Source organism: Schistocerca gregaria, chromosome 5 (genome assembly GCF_023897955.1).
Source record: "Schistocerca gregaria isolate iqSchGreg1 chromosome 5, iqSchGreg1.2, whole genome shotgun sequence".
NCBI lineage: Eukaryota > Metazoa > Arthropoda > Insecta > Orthoptera > Acrididae > Schistocerca > Schistocerca gregaria.
The window spans coordinates 661882122-661900013 of NC_064924.1; the positions used below are offsets into that span (position 1 = coordinate 661882122).

At 43.3% G+C, this 17892-nt stretch overlaps 1 non-coding gene across 1 annotated transcript; it reads left to right on the top strand.

Moving 5' to 3' along the window:
* The first annotated feature begins 745 nt into the window (after positions 1-745).
* On the top strand, positions 746-820 carry Trnas-uga (transfer RNA serine (anticodon UGA)). Its single transcript has one exon. It is a non-coding gene; the product is annotated as a tRNA-Ser (tRNA).
* The last annotated feature ends 17072 nt before the right edge of the window (positions 821-17892 follow it).

Here is a 17892-nt window from a genome sequence, read left to right on the forward strand (position 1 = left end):
GCACCACGCACACACCAAAAAGTATTTTCCACATGTGAAGTTGACACAAAGATGTTTTCCCTATGTCACTGGAAAGAGCCTTGGAAGAGAAGTTCACGCAGATGGCATATGTGGAAAATGCTCGAATAGTAACGAGACAACAGCGCCGCAAATCGCTGTCCCACCTTCGATAGAGGATTCGATATTGCAGTGCCTGTGTCATTCCCAATTACGATGCAGTGTTCCTTTGGACATGCATGCGTGTCCAAAGGAATAGGCACTGAAGTGACTGCAGTTTTATGAAATACATGAAACGTATGCGCAGTTGCGGATATGGACAACCATTTGCTGTATAATGGAATGACGACAATGCGAAATTGTGTCGGACCGGGACGCGAGTCCGGATTTCCCGTTTCTCGCGAGCGTTCGCCTTACAATTAGGCTATCCGAACACGACTCACGGCCGACTCAAACTTCCATATACTTATATGCATATGGTGTCTGTTCTTTCGGACATGTCCGAAAGAAGAGACGCCACATCCGTATAAGTATATAGTTCTGGCAACACCGGCCATGACCTTCTTCTTCTGTGCGGATGCTCACATATTCCCTTAACACTTACGGGACTTGGTATGAATGTCTTCCACGAGTAACGAGTGTGTTGGGGTGGGACACTACGAATGTAGTGTGTGGACATATAGGGTGAGAATGTGAGTTTCGCGGGACGCTTGCGCGAGATAGCCCCTGCAGTGGCACTATACTCTGCGCCCCTGGTGGCTCAGATGGATAGAGCGTCTGCCATGAAAGCAGGAGATCCCGGGTTAGAGTCCCGGTCAGGGCACACATTTTCAACTGTCCCCGTTGATATATATCAACGCCCGTTAGCAGCTGAAGGTATTAATATAAATCTAATTTCAAACTTCCATACGTCGTCAGCCATGTGTCTACAACCTGTACCCGTACATTCATTGCGTATATTCCCGTACTGGGGAGACATTGCACTTGAAATTCGCTTTCCCGGCGGCGGCGGATAAATACGATAGTGCAGTGCCTCTGTTGTTCAGAAGTTCGTTGGACGTGCAGGCATGTCCATAGGAACATTGCATCGTAATTCGGAACACGCTGATGGGCCAAAACATTATGACCGCTGCCCACCGCGAGTTTGAATGCTTCCTGGTGGTGGTGGGGGTACGTGAAGCAGTAGGGGAAGAGTGTAAAAGGAAGAGAGACGAACGGGCAGTCATTATATAGCGAAGATATGGGCCGCATATGCGTAAATCCACTGACAGAAGCGATTTCGACAAAGGGCACATTGTTGTGGCACTGCGGCTGGAAGCGAGAATCTCTGAAACTGCGAGGCTGGTCGACTGTTGGCGTACTATTGTCGTGAGCACCTATGGAAAGTGGTTGAAGAACGTTGAAACAACGAGTAGGCTGTATGGTATCGGACGATCACGTCTCATCACAAAACGTACAGGTCGGGGGATCCCCCACTGTGTTATCTAGGCTAGGAAGTGATCTGTGGCAGATCTAACGACAGAGTACAATGCTGGTGGAGGCACAAGCGTTTCGGAGCACACCGTTGAAAGGCCATCGTTGAACGTGGAGCTCCACATCACACGACCCCTACGTGTTCCCGTGTAGGCCCAACGACATTGCATCGTAATTCGGAACACGCTGATAGGCCAAAACATTATGACCGCTGCCCGCCGCGAGTTCGAATGCTTCCTGGTGGTGGTGGGGGTACGTGAAGCAGTAGGGGAAGAGAGTAAAAGGAAGAGAGACGAATGGGAAAAAAGTATGTGGTATGCAAATAGAATAGCTAATTCACAGGATAAAATTAAAGCCATATGGTCAGTTGTGAAGAAAGTGTCTGGCCAGCAGCACAAGGTTGACGATATAAAGTCAGTTTGCAGTTATAATATTTCTGTTACTGATAAACCAGATATATGTACAGTATTTAACAACCATTTTCTGAGCATTGCTGGTGAATTAAATAAAAATTTAGTATCTACAGGAAATCACATAAATTTCTCAGCAAATGCCTTTCCGAGATTGACGTCTGAAATACTTCTCTGTGATACAGACAAGAGGGAGATTAAGACAATAATCAAATTACTGAAGACTAAGGACTCTCATGGTTACGATGGAGTGTCTAGTAGAATATTAAAGTACTGTGCTGCACGTGTTAGCCCTGTATTTATCCATATTTGTAATTTTTCCTTTAGGAATGGTCAGTTTCCTGAACGATTAAAGTACTCAGTAGTAAAGCCGCTTTATAAAAAGGGAGAAAGGGATAATGTAGATAATTTTAGACCTATTTCTATGCCATCAGTGTTTGTAAAAGTTATCGAAAAGGCTGTGTATGTAAGGTTAATTGATCATTTTATATCACACGATTTGCTATCAAATGTACAGTTCGACTTTAGAAGTCGTTTGAGAACTGAAAACGCTATATTCTCTTTTCTCTGTGAGGTACTGGATGGGCTAAACAAAAAGTTTCGAACGCTTGGAGTATTTTTGATTTAACAAAGGCATTTGACTGTGTTGATCACAAAATATTGCTCCAGAAGTTGGACCATTACAGAATAAGGGGAGTAGCACATAATTGGTTCACCTCTTACTTTAGCAACAGGCAGCAAAAAGTCATTATTCACAATGTTGATAACGGCTGTGATGTGGGATCTGAGTGGGGTACCGTCAAGTGGGGGATGCCCCAGGGATCAGTGTTGGGGCCGTTCCTGTTCCTTATTTATATAAATGATATGCCCTCTAGTATTATGGGTAACTAAAATATTTCTGTTTGCTGATGACACTAGCTTGGTAGTAAAGGATGGTGTGTGCAACATTGACTCGGTTTCAAGTAGAGAAGTACATGACCTCAGTTCATGGCTTGTAGAAAATAAACTAACGTTAAATCACAGTAAGACTCAGTTTTTACAGTTCCCAACACACCATTCAACAATACCGGACGTTTTAATCTCACAGAATGGGCATATGATCAGTGAAACTGAACAGTTCAAATTCCTAGGTGTTCGGATAGATAGTAAGCTGTCGTGGAAAGCCCATGTTCAGGATCTTGTTCAAAGACTTAATACTGCCATTTTCACTATTCGAACGGTATCGAAAGTGCGTGCTATTTCGACACGTAAATTAGTCTACTTTGCTTATTTTCATTCACTTATGTCGTATTGTGTTATGTTTTGGGGTAACTCTTCCCATTCTAGAAGGATATTTTTGGCTCAGAAACGGGCGGTTCGGGCAATAAGTGGTGTGAGTTCACGAACTTCTTGTCGACCTCTTTTCACGAGTCTGGGTATTTTGACATTGGCCTCTCAATATGTATATTCCTTAATGTCGTTTCTTGTTACCAATATTACTTTATTTCCAACAATAAGCAGCTTTCACTCGGTTAATACTCGGCAGAAATCAAACCTCCATTTGGATCGGACTTCCTTAACTCTTGTGCAAAAAGGTGTGCAGCATACTGCTGCATCCATTTTCAATAAGCTGCCACTCGAATTCAAAAATCTTAGCAGTAATCCACGTGCTTTCAAATTGAAACTGAAGAGTTTCCTCACGGGTCACTCCTTCTATTCTGTCGAGGAGTTCCTTGAAAAATTAAGATGATTCTCATTGTATTGCTGATAGCGTTTGCTTAAACTTGTGGACTGATTTTCTTTCAGGTTCATGAACATTTATTTTTATCTGTTATTACCTTTAATGTTTGTAAGTTCATGTACTGACACGTTCCATGACCTTGGAGATTTGCTCCTCAATTTGGTCCTACGGAACTTGACATTTAAACAAAATAAATAAAATAAAACATCGTCAATTATGATTGCAGTGGGCAGAGCATCACCGAGTTTTCTCCGAAGATCAGTAGAAACGAGTTGCCTCCCGAATGACTATTGCTCCAGGTCGGTGGATGGGTCCTCACACGCCGTCATCCAAGCGGATGGCTGTACAAAACATCCACCGCGCCACAGATGATGCAGGCCGGTGCGGATAGAACTATGCAGTGGGGTACACTGAGTTAGGCTTCCGTGGGATCTGTGGTGGTGACCGAAGGCATGAAGATAGCAGTGAAGTACGTGAACGCTACTGTGGGCCCCCTGCATCGCTCTGTGCTTGAAGTCTCCCTCTACGACAATGACATCTTTCATCAGGATAACTGTCATTGTTGCAAGGTCGGAATCTTACTACAGTGAATACTTGTTTTGCAAATCAAACTGCCTTTTCCTGCTGCTAGTTATTTTATTAATCCCATACGCGTTTCACCATCTCCTTTTCTACGGCATCATCAGTGGGATCTATAAAGATACAGTTTAGTTATTGATTATCATAGAGTTCACTTCGCGATTTCTTGTAGAAATGTAGTTACTTACGATTTGCTGATCTGCGTTTCCTCACATCTGGTCTTGAGGTCGCACTACCACTTTTATCACTGTTCTATACTCACATATTTGTGTTTTCGCCATCCACACACTGTTCACCATGTTTCTCGCTCTTTTTTGTGGTGGACTGTCGTTCTTCTGTTACTTGATACAACTATTTCGTCGTACACTTCTTTTCACAGCGTAAATATTGCGACTCCAATACGTGTTTATAGTTTTTGGTATGTTTAGCTATGTGTTGCCACCCTAACGAAGTATATGTTCGTTACCAACTTCTGTTTATGATGTTTATACCGCGTGTGTGCGTATGGGTGAGAGAGAGAGGGGATAGAGCCGTCTTTTTTTTTTTCTCGGGGAGGGTGAGGGGTGGCGGTTATGATAGCTGTTAGCGAGTGGATGAAAACTATGGTGACAGCTGTTTTGACTTTTCGTTTCACAATTCTGGGGAGGGGTCATGGATGAGTGAGTGTAAAGACGTTGGGTTCTATTATTATTACATTGAACAGTATTATTATATTTATTCTTTTTGCGAACATTATTCTATTATTTTATCTACAAGTGCAAATAATGAATTGATTGGCATGTGTGCTTGGTCATTCAACAGGATTTTCCCCTCTGCTTTGGTTTCATGCATGTGGCAATTTTCTTGCATGACCAGAAGGTGTTTTTTATGGTTGTTTCTAATTATTCTCATGTCATCTTCTCTAGTGGTTGGTTTGTGGTCATTTTCTCTTGGGTGTTCTGCAAATGTGGAGTGGCTTATCCCATATTTCCATGACCTCATGTGTCCCTTGTATCTGACATCAAATGTTCTCCCTGTTTGCCCTATGTATGTGCCTTCACAAGTGTTACACTGTAACTGGTACCTACCTGCTTTCTGGTATATGTCTCTGTTTTTTGTCAGTTTTAGGGTGTATTTTTGTATAGAATTGTCTCTTGTGTATCCTACGTTTATTCCCAGTGCTACAGTGGTTTGGCGGGCGTTACAGTAAACTCACGGTGATGTCTCGACCAGAAAATGTGTGTGATCTGTACGCACTGGAACACATATATCGGGCGCCAGCTGCGTGCCCGTAAACCACAGTCCCGTAATTTGCATGATATAAGTAGTCATCTGACGCCACATACCTCTTAAATCCGCTCAAGGACTTGTAGAATCCATGTCAAGCGGAATCTCTGTTGCGCTGTATTTGACAAGTTGAACAACACGCTGTTAAACAGCTGGTCATAATGTTTTGGCTCATCAGTGTAACACATGCGCTGCAATATGGTATTTATCCGCCGATACCGGGCGAGGGAGTTTCAAGTGCAATGTCTCCCCTGTACGGGAATGTACGCAATGAATGTACGAGCACAGGGTATAGACACAAACGTGACGTCATGTGGAAGTTTGGATGTGGCGGGGAGTCTTACTCAGGTAGCCCAATGAGAAGGCGACTGCTCGCGAAAAGATTGAAATCTGGGTTCGCGTCTCTGTCCGGCACAAATTTTCATTGTCGGTATTCATTTATACGGCTGATGGTTGTCCAATTCGCAACTGCGAAAACATTTCATGTATTCGGGAGAAGAGGTGTCACACACTCCTACCCCAGTGTACCAAAGTAAAGAAACAAATAATACAGCTGTGGTTTGTCAGTTTATTATGCATATTCATCTTGAGCAATGATCCCCGCTGTAAATCGATCCCGGACAAACAGTACTGCAAGTTGTATTTCATTTGGACTTGTCACGGTAGAGCCGCGTGTTATTTAGCGTATCATATCTTCGGGAGACGTCAGTGTCCCAACTTTTCACACAGGAAAAAGTATAGAGGTGTTAAGTCTGGTCTGTAAGCAGGCCATTTTCCCGAACGAGAGATCCAAAGAGCTCCAAACATTCTATTAAGAAGGTCTGTAACTGTGTATGATAAGTGGACTGCACGTCCGATATGTTGGTACCACATGGTTTGCTTCATGCCCAGTCGGATGTCTTCCAATATTGCTGAGATATACCTGTTAGGAGCTGTAGATACGTGTGACTAATTAGAGTACCATCAGTAAAACAGCCGCCAGTGCTGCGCTCCACACGTTGAGAGACCAAGGTATTTGTTTATCCATTTTTCTCAGTAGGCGTGTAGTTTCAGCTGATCTGTACTGCACATTGTAAAAATTGGTTTTTCAATGGTTTGTAAACGATGTTTGTCTGTTAAAAAGTCTCGCATAGAAACTCTGCAAGACTTTCCTGATCTGGTAAACATTCTTTGGAGAACTGTAACAGGTTTTGAATATCTCACAAGCTTCCAGCGCACAGGCAAAAACATGAACCGCGCCTGACTTACGTGTTTTCCAACATTTGTTACAGTAGGGGAAACGATTGCGGGACCTTTTCTCCCCCCCCCCCCCCCCCCCCCCCCCTTGGACCTTGCCGTTGGTGGCGAGGCTTGCATGCCTCAGCGAAACAGATAACCGTACCGTAGGTGCAACCACAACGGAGGGGTATCTCTTGAGAGGCCAGACAAACGCGTGGTTCCTGAAGAGGGGCGGCAGCCTTTTCAGTAGTTGCAGGGGCAACAGTCTGGATGACTGACTGATCTGGCCTTGTAACATAACCAAAACAGCCTTGCTGTGCTGGTACTGCGAACGGCTGAAAGCAAGGGGAAAACTACGGCCGTAATTTTTCCCGAGGGCATGCAGCTTTAGTGTGCATTCAGAGCTGCATCAAACCAGTCTCAGGACTGAGGACCACAACAACAACAACAACAATCTTGTTTTATCAAGTTTCACACGTTTTATGTCGCTGATGTCCTTTTCCAAGCTGCTTCCTAAAGTCCCACTAAAAATGAATTGTTCTACTTGGAAAAAAATAAAAATGAATTTTTTTAAAATAATTTTGGTATCATAATGTGCCAGCTGTGCAAGTCACAATAATCGTCATATTATTCGCGATAAGTTAACGGAACGGAATCCCGGTAAGGCATTAACTAGTTCTGGATGCTTTTATTTGTCTCACCATGTAGATGGGTTACTCATAAGTGTATAGCGTGATCCACATCTGCTTATGTATTCTGAAAGCCACTGTGAAGTGTATGGAAGCAGTTACTCAGCGTTCTAGCACATTTTTGGGTTCTTACCGTTCCAGTGGCTTATGAAGCGCTGGAACAACGAATGAAAAAATATCTCTTTGGCGCTATAATTAGTCTACTCTTGTCTTTGCTCTCCCTACGGAAGCGATACCTTCTAAACTTACCTTACCTCAAAATTATTTCGAATTCAATAACAAAATATCCAGTAGATGGAGTAGCTATAGAAATCACGGAAGCTGGCACAATAGCCGATATTTTCTCAACATATTGGAAGAAAAAATTTTCACCTCTCAATTACCAGTACTCTACAAAATCATGTACTATTATAGATATGTAGATGACACCATAATGGTAACTGATGTAACTAATACAGACATCCAGGAAATCCACCAAGCACTTAACAACCTATATCCCAAAATCAAATTTACTATCAGCACTACTCATCTGTCATTTTACAGAAAACCTACCAATATAGATAAAATTACGAACGCTAACTCCAGTCATCCAAAACCACAGAAGTGTGTATACTTCAATTCAGTCATTAATAGACTAATTGATTTACCACTACAAAAACCAGCAATACAAAAAAACTAGAAATATTCCATTACACAGCCCACAAAAATGATTTTCGCCCTGACTTATAACAAAATTATGAAGAAAACATACTAAACCCAAAAATAACACAATACACTTCGACATTCATCTAACTAGAGGAATCTCAATTAAACAAAGAACAACTTACCTACGATAAATATCAAACAAGATAAATGCAGTCTTCAAAACCACGCCCAAACAACTGGCTTTCCGTGCTGATAAGCAAGACCAAAATCTCAGAATTCGCCTATCCGGGAATATACGAAATTACTTCTGACAACTGCAGTAATCTCTATGCCGGCCAAACAGGACGAAATTTTAGTATCAGATTCAAAGAACACACCAGAAACAGCAACAGAAGTCCATCTAGCTTTTTTTAGTTGTTTCTAAAAGGCCGACATCACACAGCTGAGAATATCGAAACTGCTTAACAGGTGCTACACAGAATATCCAAAGGGCTCACTACGAAGATAACTGACTGGAGATATATATATATATATATATATATATATATATATATATATATATATATATATATATATATACAAAAGACTATCCTGGCGAAATGCTAAAGGAACACACATACTTTAAATGTAAATATTATCTAGAAAGCTTTGATAGGGACATCAAAACATACTCACACTAAAGATATAACTCACAGCAAAGTCCAATCAGTGAAACATAACACCGTCGTAGTCAAACTAACTATGCTTTGTAAACACATAGCATCAAAGTAAACGAACTGTCAAATAAATGTCAAATCGTAGTTTAGAATAAATGAACTATCAAATAAGTGACAAAACGAATTCCATACGTTTATAGTTACTGTATGGTACGTAATCTCTACGAATTAGACAGTGTCACTTTCTATGTATATAATGTGGAAGTAGACGTAAGCACCAATATACTATTCCAATGTATAATAATCACATGTACAACCCCAATACGAGCAGATAATTTCACCAATGGAATTCGCAGGTTACTTAAAAATGACAATAAAGTCAAAACAGCTATCGTAATAGAGAGTGCTGAACTTATTTCAGCTAATCTGGACCGTTCCTTTCCAAAATGCCATATCTAGCGTTGATAATTTGCGTCTGTCTTCAAGTGCCTGTCAGTTCTGGTTATTCCTTATCTCCGTGACGCTTTCTGGCAAACCAAACAAGCCCTGTGCATTCATGCAGCGCTTCCTTGTGTACGTTCACTATCCCTTGTCAATCCTATTTTTTATCGCTCCAACACACTTAAGCAATACTCTAAAACGGGAAACACATGCTTTGTAACTATTGTTTATTAGATACTGCCTAGACTTTCTCGTTATCCTACCCAAGAAGCGAAGTTTGTCACCTGGTTTAACTACAACTGAACCCATGTGATCATTCCATTTCAAATAGCTACAAATTGTGCAACCTATATATTCGCATGAGTTCATCGATTATTATTTTGAATCATTTCACATTTGTTCGAACAAATTTCAGGCTTGCAGCCAGTCTTTGTCTAATTCACCCCACGATATTTCGACGGGGCATCTGCCGGTCATCTTCAGGCGAGCCAGTCGTCAATGTCGGTTCTCCAAACTTCATAATGTTTCACGAAAAGAACGTCGTCTTTCTCCCAGGGATTCCTATTTGAAATTACGGAACATTTCTTTAATACTAGCGTGTTTATAAAACCTACTGATAAGGAATCTTGCGGCTGTCGCTGAATTGCTTCGATGTCTTCCTTTAATCCGGACTGGTGGGGATGCTAAACACTCGAGCAGTACTCAAGAAAGGGTTGCACGACTATTATGTTCTCGGTCTCCATTGCTTTAGGTTGCTTGGAACAATTATAAGGAAGTGAAGCTCATCTTTCTAGGAAAGTGCGAAAAAAAGATTATTGTTAATGATGTAAAAATCCATGCAATGGACACCAAGTGATAAAGCTACTCCTTATGTTTCAGATCTAGACTGCCATAAAAAATGGGAAGGAACTGTTAATCAGAACTCAGGGGGAAGTTGTAGTCTAATTGACAATCAATTTATTGATCTTAAACATGACAAGACAACAAAATTATGCAAGTACTCGGTCTCGCGTTCGATTAGTTGAGAACGCAGGTACTATGAGCCTCTGAAACGCCACTCGTTGTGACCATGACGATACCAGCAGTACCTCTGATGGTTCAGAAGCTGACTGGCACACCTCCTAAGTCGCAAACAAGTCTCACCGTTTAGCTAGAGACCTGCAGTCCTTTACTAGTGAAGTGCCAGTACAAGAGACTTGTACAAGAGAGATCTCTCTTCCTTCCTCCCCGTTTCTTCCTCAGCTCGGTTCCAAAACCACATTTTTCTGTTTTGACTTCCCCCAATTTCGCACAAGCCAATCACAAGCTGGAGCTCAGCATTCTAAGCTCAGAAATGGTCTTTGCACTGCAAACTGATTGGTCAAATCAGAGACTTTAAAGCTAATTGGCAGAAAACGGATAAAAATTCAACATCGCGGCCTCTTTCCCACACATTTGCTGTGTCTTTTGCTAACACAATACAGGGTGGAAGCACAGCCCTCCATAAACAGTTTGTTATCTTCTCTGTTGCGCCATTTCAAAGTTTGCAAAGAATGGCCATAAACATGCAAACATCTTTCTGCATTGACAAAAACATGTTTGGAAACAGAGTCTGGACGTCTGGGTGCCAGTTTTCCTGCCCCACGGACATTTGCAAAACGTTTAAATTTCTTTTGGCGGCTTGCTCGCTACCAAGGCCTACAATGCGCTATTGGCGACTATTCGGCGCTAGGCCGTATACCTGGACGTCTACCCCTGTCTGGCACCAAAGCTAATGTGTTTTGCACAATGCGACTGCTGCAAGGGGCTGTCTGGAAATGTCTCCTCATCATTCCCCAGAAAAAACGCGTTTTGTCAGCCCACCAATGGCATGCTTTTACTGCAGTCGTTTAAATTGGCACTCTGTTCCTTTGAACGCAGGTAAAGCTTATCGTATTTTTCTCCCTAGAGCACTCAAACAAGACCATAAACACAATGTATGAAGTCAAATCGCCGTAGATCGTATTCCCTACATCGAATCAGAAGTGGGAGTGCCCTGCAATCACTCAATCTTTCAGGAGTGCTAGTTCTGCTTGGTTCGCAGGAGAGCTTCTGTAAAGTTTGGAAGGTAGGAGACGAGGTACTGCCAGAAGTAAAGCTGTGAGTACCGGGCGTGAGTCGTGCTTCGGTAGCTCAGGTGATAGAGCACTTGCCCGCGAAAGGCAAAGGTCCCGAGTTCGAGTCTCGGTCGAGCACACAGTTTTAATCTGGCAGGAAGTTTCATATCAGCGCACACTCCGCTGCAGAGTGAAAATCTCATTCTGGAAACATCCCCCCGGCTGTGGCTAAGCCATGTCTCCGCAATATCCTTTCTTTCAGGAGTGCTAGTTCTGCAAGGTTCGCAAGAGAGCTTCTGTAAAGTTTGGAAGGTAGGAGACGAGGTACTGGCAGAAGTAAAGCTGTGAGTACCGGCCGTGAGTCGTGCTTCGGTAGATCAGGTGGTAGAGCACTTGCCCGCGAAAGGCAAAGGTCCCGAGTTCGAGTCTCGGTCGGGCACACAGTTTTAATCTGCCAGGAAGTTTCATATCAGCGCACACTCCGCTGCAGAGTGAAAATCTCATTCTGGAAACATCCCCCAGGCTGTGGCTAAGCCATATCTCCGCAATATCCTTTCTTTCAGGAGTGCTAGTTCTGCAAGGTTCGCAGGAGAGCTTCTGTAAAGTTTGGAAGGTAGGAGACGAGGTACTGGCAGAAGTAAAGCTGTGAGTACCGGCCGTGAGTCGTGCTTCGGTAGATCAGGTGGTAGAGCACTTGCCCGCGAAAAGCAAAGGTCCCGAGTTCGAGTCTCGGTCGGGCACACAGTTTTAATCTGCCAGGAAGTTTCATATCAGCGCACACTCCGCTGCAGAGTGAAAATCTCATTCTGACACTCAAGTATAGTTCACGACCTACAATTTCCTATAATTTTCTTAATAAACCGAAAGTGAGCATTCGTTTTAACTACCAATGTTCTTAGGTGCTCGCTTCATATCACCTTGCTTTGGTATGCTACGCCTACATAATAAAGTGCCGTGGCTGTCAGTCAGCATATCATTAATACTGTATTTGAACATTACAGCTTTGTGTTTCCTACTCAACTGCATGAACTCACGTTTTTCCAGATTTAGAGAAGCTGCCGTTCAACACACCATCTACAGATTTGCTCTAATTCATCGTGTATCCTGCTACAGCATTCAACGACAACCCTCCCCTTACACTACACTGCCATCAACTAACAGTCGCTGATCACTGCTCACCCCTCCCCTCAGATCATTTACATGCATAGACATTTTTACATGTACAGAGCACAACAGGGGTACTATCCCCTTTCCGTAGGGCACTGCTCATCCTACCTTGGTCTCTTTATCAACATTCGCCGTTGATGGCAGCACACTGGGTTCTATTACATAAAAAGTCTTCGAATGACTCGCATATCTGAGAACATGCTCCTGTCTTAATTAACATTCAGCAGTTTGAAGCTGTGTGAAAAACTTTCCAGACATCTAGAAATATGGAATTTGCATATTTCTCTTCTCACACGTTTCTTATGATACCCCGAGAGAAAAGGGCAAGCTGAGTTTCGCAATGACGAAGTTTTCTAAATCTGTGCCGATTTGTGGGTAGAAGCTTTTTTGTAGTCGTAAGTTACTACTTTTCTGCGCCCTTCAAGGTGCACTATTTTACATTTTTGTGCATTTAAAACTAGTTGCCAATCTTTGTGTCACTTTGAAATCTTATCAAGAACTTCATAACAGAATAAACGGTGCAGATAGCAATAATTATTTATTTATTTACGAATTCTGAAGACTGGTTTTTGTTCAGAGAATCATCTTCAAACCAGAAGCTCTTTGATGACATGTGAAGCCAATTCATGGAGCAGCTATTAGTACCAAAGATTACCGGCAGTTGCTGACTGGAACTTTTTGGTGCTCACACCAGTTCTGTGGACCGACTCCACATGACTTCAAGGTGCTCCTGGTCTAATGATGGACTAGGGGCGTTCAATATGTAAGGCAACACTTTTTTCCCGGCCAATTTCTGTTGAAAAAATGCATAATTTGGCGTGGGACATCGTGGAATATTCGCACTTCAACGCCAATAGTTTCATGAAGTTCCCTTAGGTCGGCGCGCCATATGTAGCCTTCAAAACGGGAATGCTTTCCAAGTAGAAAGTTGCCGCAGAGGTTTTTTTTTTTTTTTTTTTTTTTGCGGAAGATAAGAGTTCGCAGATATTCATAGGCGCTTGCAGATTGTCTACGGAGACTTGGCAGTTCGGTGAGCCGTAGGGCTAGGCATCTGTCATCTTCGCAACAAGGTCGCATAAAGCTGTCCGAAGTCCTGCGTACCGTCCAGCCGCACACAGCCGTGACTTCTGCAGTGCTGGAAAGTGTAGACACACTCGTCCGCCAGCTGGGGTACTCAAAGGTGTGTGCCACCTGGGTTCTTCATCGTCTAACAGAAGACCATGAGAAATTACGAGGGTGAGCATAAAAACTTTATTGGCGAACATCGTCGAGGGCGATAAAACATGGGTTCATCAATTCCAACCAGCAAGTAAACAGCAATCATGAAGTTACGCCACACTAACTTACCTCCAAAGAAGTTCAAAGGCCCATCCTCAGCTGGTAAATTAATGACGGTTGCCTTCTGGGGCCTGAGGAAACTGAAGAAACGGTTTCATCGTCTTCGTCGCCACAAAAATGCAAACAAACTTGTCCTTCTCCATGACAACGCAAGGCCTCACACAAGTCTGCCATCTCGAGAGGAAAAAAATGGTTCAAATGCCTCTGAGCACTATGAGACTTAACATCTGAGGTCATCAGTCCCCTAGAACTTAGAACTACTTAAACCTAAGTAACCTAAGGACATCACACACATCAATGCCCGAGGCAGGATTCGAACCTGCGACCGTAGCGGTCGCGTGGTTTCAGACTGTAGCGCCTAGAACCGCAACGGAGGGCCCAACTCCAGAGGAGCTCGCAAATCTTCATTGGACTGTTCTTTCACATTCAACCTACCGCCCGGATCTCGCATCTTCCGACTTTCATCTATTTGGCCCAATGAAGGATGCATTCTGCGGGAAGGAATACACGGGTGATGGGGAATTCATTGATGCAGCAAGACATTGTCTCTCACATCGATGATTAGAGTGGTACCATGCGGGCGTACAGGCCATGGAACTGAACGGAGATATGGTTAAAGACAAATGTCGCGTGACTAGGGCGTCCCGTCGGGTAGAACGTTCGCTAGGTGCAAGTCTTTGCGATTTGCGCGTCGATGGGATGAAATGATGATGATTAGGATAACACAACAGTCCCTGAGCGGAGAAAATCACCGACTCAGTCGGAAATCGAACCTGGGCCCTTAGTACTGACATTCTGTCGCGCTGACCACTCAGCTACTGGGGACGGACGGAGTTTATGTCGAAGAAAGGGTTTTGCAGGTAGAACAGTGGAGAATAATATAGTGTGTTGGAATCCTGAATAAAACCAACTTGTTAAAAAAAAAGTGTTCCATTATTGAGTGTCCTTCGTACCTCGTTAAGTACAATCGCTTTCGTTCCGCGACGACATCAAAATTTATCAAGAACTGGATAACTCTGTAGCTACTTTTCAGACAAACGCGAAATGTCTGAGGTTAATATTAATATTGTCTGTCAGATCAGTGATATACAGGGCGTATATGTGTAAAAGGGAAAAAAATTCCCGGATTTCCCAGTTAAAAATACATTTTCTCCTGGGCGAAAATACACTTTTTCCATGTTAAGTGGCAGTACACTCTTATTCGGCACTGTAAAACTTATCAATCCTTTGAAAGTTCATGGTTTTATATACTGGAGTAGAATTTCCCGCCCCTTATGAAAAGGAAACTCAGGAGGATAAACACGTTTTGAAAGACCTTTGATGTGCAGCAACATGTACACTGCATATTTTTGTATTACGAAGGTATAAATTCGAATTCCACGAAACACTGCATGTCACTTTCCGAAGCATTGAAATCGAGATTGCAATGGGGTTTTGTAAGACAGTCATAGGTAATGTCACGTGATCTCGCCAGCCGATGACAGCACAGGACACATGATGTAGTCAGCCAATAGCAAGATCACTGTTACGTAGCGCGCTTGTTACACTTTAAGATACATCACATAAATTTGCCAGTAAAATTTTTAATAATGACGTTAATATCTGATCTTCTGGGCTCGAAATTCTTCTAAATGGTCTTCCCCAAAGAGTTGATTTTTAAATGAGAGTCAAACGCTTTGTGATTTAAGACATTCATCATACATTCTCGCACATAGCTCATCTTACGTAAAAGGAAATCTGCTTTCAATGTTACGCTTTTCAAACCACCGTTCGCAATATTTTGCCGCGACCTGTTAGATATACGTTCATTCCGGGTTCCCGGGTTCGATTCCCGGCGGGGTCAGGGATTTTCTCTGCCTCGTGATGGCTGGGTGTTGTGTGCTGTCCTTAGGTTAGTTAGGTTTAAGTAGTTCTAAGTTCTAGGGGACTGATGACCATAGATGTTAAGTCCCATAGTGCTCAGAGCCATTTTAACCCTTTTTATACGTTCATTTCAGCAGTTGCAAGACAGCGCCAGATAACAAGCATAAACGCTCTTGGGCAGCTACGATGACGCGGGAAGCCCATATGCTCGTACGTGTCAGATATTAAAACAAATTAAGTCATAAAAGAAACATGACATTATAGGATACTTTAAGAGCGTTGGAATTTCGTGAACCATACTAAAACGCATAATACGGCTTAAAATGCACATTCGTGTGTCAATTTTCTTGGGGTACTAGTACCGTATTATCTCATGTTTGGTCCTTTATTGTGGCATAATTTTTTTTTATTTATAGCCAAGTTATAGACCTGTTACCTGATGTTTAAAACAGGTCGTACATCTTATAATTTTCGTTTTTCATCTTTTTACAGTTTTCTTTCCTTTTGTTTTATCTATTATGGCATAATGCCATACGTGCACTTGAAATGCAGCGAACAGTTGAAACTAGCCAATAGTGTGAAATTAAACACTTCATTTCAAATAAAGTGACTGCCTCAACAGAAAAGATTAATAAAAGCCAAATCTCTTTAGGAAACCGGCAAAAATAACTTTATTTTCTGTAAGGCGATTAATGTTTGACTGTCAGTAAGGTGGAAATAAAATCTAAAACTAATAACATATTTAGCCTTCCGTAATTACGCGAACGCATTTTAATTCATTTGATAAGTCCCGGCCACAAAATCCTTTTTGTTATCATTTAACGTGAGTGTAATAAACAAAGAGGAAACAACGAAAATCATTAAAGGTAAACACAGGTCACGTGGAAACGACGCACCTCCCCACTACAACTCAGACTGCTCTGTGCATCAGCCCCAGATATGCTATATTTCCGAACCGGGGCAACATTAAGTAGTGGCGTCCAGCCACACATCTGTAACCAGAAGCGGGGGAAGGTACTACTCATAAGCGAGTCAACTGCGTACGCGCAAGAGACCTCCCGCGACTGCTCAAACGAATCTAATTGAAACAGTTGTTACGCCACGCTCATCGGAGGCAATTTGTTGTTACAAAGCATTGCATAGTCATCCTAAAGCCTTTGACACACTTTGCTGTTGGCAGACGCTTGTATGAGCACTGTTTTGTTGTTGTTGCAACTTAAGTTTTATTTTCGTTTTTTTTTTCTCTCGTTCATGCTTTGTTGCTGCAGTATTATTCTGCAGCAGCGGGATATAGTAATATCCTTTGTTAGAGTATTGGTTCTTACCAGAGAAAATCACAAAAAATTCACTGAAAACTAAAGCAATAAAAAAATTCCCTGAATTCTAAACAATTCTCGGGTTTTTCCCGGATCTCCCGGTTGTCCCGGGTCGTATACACCCTGATATACTATATGAAAAAAAGTCCCAACAAAGTCCTCTAGGACACACCTAAATTTACTGCTACTTCTGTCGGCGCGGTGTTATTCTGGTAGTCGGGAAACAGTGAAGGTGTTATCACGTTTCCTCGCATTCGCGCTGCTTTAACAAAGCGCGAGAGGAGCGACGGGCGAGTACGCACTCTCGCGGCAAGTCGATGAAGTGTGCGCGCGTTATCTGCGCCGTGCCGTTGTTGCAACAGCGGCAGCCGCTGCAGCGTGCGCGGCGCGTGTCGGCGCAGCGCGGGATATTTCCGACGGCGCTGATAGACGACTCGGCGCGCCGCGGCAGCTGGAACCGGCGCGGCGGCGATAGCGGGCGGCCGCTGCCGCCTCGGCTTCCGGCCGCAGATAACGCCGCGCCTCGCCGGCTCTGACAGCGCCGCCGCCTCTCCGCTGACAGGCGGCACGGCTCCCCAACCAACGAATAGCCCGGCCGCCGCTGTCAAACGCCTTCCAGCCTCCTGTCACCTGTTGCTCGTACCGATAATATGCGCCTTCCATCCACTTGTACCTGCTCTAACGCTTACCACCCGAAATGGTGACAAGTGGCAGCTGGTTGACGAGTGGCGGCTGGTGGTACCGCCAAATGGGGTGAGAACGTGCCCAGGCGGGTGAGAACGTGCCGGCGGCGGATTTGTTGCTTACGTGCTATCTGGCAGCTTTTCTGTGGGAGCAGGGAGTTCCGCCTGGTCACTAAAGTTTGCTAGTGTCGCCAACTGTCTAGATGGTCTCTTTGCCTCGTTTATTTCGCCTAATCGACGCGATCAGTATTTATTCAGATCCGTGACTGCTTCATCAGTTTTATTGACACACTACTGGCCATTAAAATCGCTACACCTCGAAGATGATGTGGTACAGACGCGAAATTTAACCGACA